At 38.4% G+C, this 4,215-nt stretch overlaps 1 pseudogene; it reads right to left on the minus strand.

The window, feature by feature from the left end:
• Window positions 1-2,428: 2,428 nt before the first annotated feature.
• Window positions 2,429-3,566, minus strand: LOC102425308 (annotated as a pseudogene).
• Window positions 3,567-4,215: the final 649 nt, after the last annotated feature.

Here is a 4,215-nt window from a genome sequence, read left to right on the forward strand (position 1 = left end):
CACCAGCATTTATCAATCAGTAGTTTCTCTGTCAACTACAATGATTTTTAAAATAAGTTGTATATGCTTTTCTGATTTTAAACATAATAAAATTTGAATTTTAAACAAACAAAACTTAAACTTAAATCACTAATCACCCCAGTAACCACATCTACCATTGTAAGCATTTACCCTAACTTTTTATTTATGCACTAGTGGCCTGGTGCATGAAATTCGTGCACATTAAAAGGGAATTAATTAGAGGAAATATTTTAATATTGCTATTTGCCCTTTCTGTACAATAGAAGTGTCAGAGATGAAAGAAAATTAGTAAAATGTATATGAAAATAATATATAAATTTCATAATAAATAATCACAGCATGATATAACAACAAAAACATGATATAAAAACAACACTGATGCAATGACCAATAAATTGATTAAACTTATTCTAATATTTCCCTGTATACCACATTAAGAGTGAAAACACTTTCAGAGTGCTTGACTAATTTCCCCTGTGATGAAGTATTTACAACTTTAACTTTAACATCACACGCTCTTCATATGTATTTTTAATTATAATCATTGGATATCTAATATTTTGTATTTTTTTTTTGTTAACATTATGTCATGCACATTTTCCTAGGGATTACACAGAAATAAAAACTTGCTTGTAAATCATTTGAATACCTATATAATATTCCATCATTCAAGTAAACAAAAATGTATTGAACTGTTCTATTGTTGGACATTTATATTGTTTCCAATTTTTCATTATGATTATAAATCCTATAATAAAATCCTTTTACCTAAATCAATTGCCATGTCATATTCTGAATTTCTAGATTTGAAATTATTTCATTTTAAAATGATATGAACTTCATATACTTTATATATTTTTATTTTAAAATCACTTTTCAAAACAATTCAATATCTAAATGTACATTTCCTTAAGCAGTATTGATTGGCCCTTTTCAACTAGCCAATGATGAGAACTATTCTTTCTTTAACAAAATGCTCCATATTTCTTTGGTCCTTTTTCTTCTAGTCATCCATCCATTAATTCATTCATTCAACAAAGAGTTAGTGAGTGCTTAATATTGAAAAAAAAAAATACACACACACACACACACACACACACACACTCTAGAGGCCCGGTGCACGAAATTCGTGCACTTGGGGGGGGGGTGTCCCTCAGCCCAGCCTGCACCCTCTCCAATCTGGGACCCCTCAAGGGATGTCCAACTGCCCATTTAGGCCCGATCCCCAATGGGCAGTCGGACATCCCTCTCATAATCCAGGACTGCTGGCTCTCAACCGCTCACCTTCTTGCCTGCCTGATTGCCCCTAACCACTTCTGCCTGCCAGCCTGATCACCCCCTAACCACTCCCCTACCAGCCTGATTGCCCCCAACTGCCCTCCCTTGCAGGCCTGGTCCCCCCCAACTGCTCTCCCCTGCAGGCCTGGTCCCCCCCAACTGCCCTCCCTTGCAGGCCTGGTCCCTCCCAACTTCCCTCCCCTGCTGGCCTGATCGCCCACAACTGCCCTCCCCTGCTGGCCATCTTTTGGCAGCCATCTTTGACCACATGGGGGCAGCCATCTTGTGTTGGAGTGATGGTCAATTTGCATATTACTGCTTTATTATATAGGAGATTATATATATATATATATATATATATATATATATATATATATATATATAATCATTGCTTGAATAGAACTGTAGCGAGTGCCGGTTCTGAGCTGAGTAATCACTGTTCCCAGTGCTGATTGTAGCCTAAACAACAGCCTACGCTCAAGGAGGGCTAACAGATAAACAAGCCCAGAGGTGCAGGCAGTCCCAGATGGCAGGGGCCCTTCTAGCCATGGCACGGAAGACTGAATTTCATTTTAAATGCAATGGAAAGCCATGAAGAAGGTTTAGAAAGAGCATGACATGGTTTTATTTACATTTTTAAAGAATCCTTCTAACTGTTGGTGGTAGAAAGAACATAGGGAGACAGGAGAGTCATCCATTAGCCTGAATGCCTATGCTTTCTGGCCAGAAAATTGGTATGAGGGACTTGTACAGAGGAGGTGAGGGTGCAGAGGCTCTAGATTATTATTGGCAAATATTTTACATGATTAGTTTTATTAACCTCTTATTTCTTTTTTTTCTTCACTGTTATAATAACTTTAATTTATCTTGCATTTTACAGAAGTCTATGAACAATTTTTAAAAAGCACCACCTTACCCCATCTTGTTTCTCTGACAGTTGTTCAAGTAGGCAATGAGTATGTTGAGCATTGGCATCTTGCTAGGTTTTTAGAACAACCAGCCATACACCAAAGAGCGTGGCAGCTTTTCTATCTTGTTTTTTTAATACAATGGTATATCCACTCTGATGGTAAACCTGTCCAGCCAAATTTCCACAACATACTTTGAAAAATCAGTGGTGATTAGCAAATTAGTTAGCTTTGGCATGGAGCTGTGCTCACTTGCCCGTGACACCCTAGAAGCTGGTTCTGATTCTGGCAACAGAGCATTGAGAATGACAAGTTTCACACTGTAAGAAATAGAGTCGGGTGTCCTTTTGCAGGATTGTGTCAGGTGATCAGCACGTGTGACAGGTGACATATTCCCTGATATATCTTCTCAAAACATTTTCTATCTGTTTCTGTTGGAATCTTCCTTTGATTACAAGTTGGTTATTACCATCTATAGAACCACTTGTACCCAATTCAGCCAATAAAAATGCAAGGAGATTTGGGCTGACGATGTAATAGTTTGCAGATACCTGTAAAGTTGACATAAGAAGTTTTCTTGGTTCCTACTTGGACGACCTGTGCAGGTTTCATAACAAATTTCCTTTTTTCTCCAGCAACCATATCTGAATTCTTTTCCCTCATGATGTTGAACACTTGATTCAGTAGCTCCTCATACGTGTAGTCTCTTTCTGAGCCTGCCCAAACAGGGCCTGTCTGGTTACTGAGTAAGATACCATCATCTTTTTTGCTGTCTTCATCTTTTAAGGCTTTGTCATTCTCTAGAATTTCATCCTCATCTAGGAACTTGACATTTTTCTTTTCTGCTTTTTTTGCCAAGCATAATGTCAAGGTCATCCTCTGGTTCAGCTGGTTCTTAAACATCACTTTCAATCTTAAGATCCTTTTCAGTGGTTCTCAACCTTCCTAATGCCACGACCCTTTAATACAGTTCCTCATGTTGTGGTGACCTCCAACCATAAAATTATTTTTGTTGCTACTTCAGAACTGTAATTTTGCTACTGTTATGAATCGTAATGTAAATATCTGATATGCTATATTTGTTTTCCGATGGTGGGGACCCACAGGTTGAGAAAGTTTACACCTTCTTCCGCCTCATCAATATCAAATATCTACTTTTTTCTTCTTTTTCTTTTGATTAAAGAAGTTAAAGTCATCTAGATCATCAGAGGCATCTTTTTTCCTACTGTCCACTTCATCAGCCTCTACATCTTTGTCCTCAGTGGGCTCTGGCTCCACTTCTTTTGTTTCTGAGGGTTGAGTTTCTTCTGTCTGGGCATTCCCTTCTTCATCTAACATAAAAGGCCTCTTCTTGATCATAGTAGGATAAAAAATCATCTCGTCTCTGCACTGGCTGTGGCTCAAGTATGCTCTGCACAGACGAGAAGTCGGACAGGTTAGCCTCAGGCCTCACCAACACCTCTCCCATAGCCACACTAGCTAGCCTTTTATTTCTTATTGGGTTGGAAATGTATTCCTGTTGTCATTTCACTTTAAATTTTTTACACAATTTTTGACATAGGAAATATAACATGTCTATATATCAAGTTAATTATTTTCCTTCTTCATAATCCTCCCTTGCCCTAAATTTACTTTTTTTGTGTGGTTAATGGTTTTATAAAACATGATATTAAAACTTTAATTCTTTCGGTCACAGTTTTGTCTGAGGTCTAAAAAAGTTGAGACAAAAAGGGTGGCAGGTACTCCCACATTCCAAAGTAGGTGTCTAAACTTCAATGCCTCAAAGCACTGGCAAGAGTGAAGAATACCAGTGTGTGCCCCATAGAAAAAGCTTAAAAGGATTGATAATAAAAATGGCAAGGCAGGGCGGCTTTCTCATGAGGGAGTAGTTGGAGTGAATCTCTCAGCTACTTTGAAGGGAGAAACTGGAAACTTTTCCTCTTCACCTCAAGCCCAGTGGGGGCTTCTAGGATGCCACTTGGGGAGCTTGGTGTGTGGTTCCCCAGGG

This window comes from Myotis lucifugus, unplaced genomic scaffold (assembly GCF_000147115.1).
Source record: "Myotis lucifugus unplaced genomic scaffold, Myoluc2.0 scaffold_21, whole genome shotgun sequence".
In the NCBI taxonomy this organism is placed as follows: Eukaryota; Metazoa; Chordata; class Mammalia; order Chiroptera; family Vespertilionidae; genus Myotis; species Myotis lucifugus.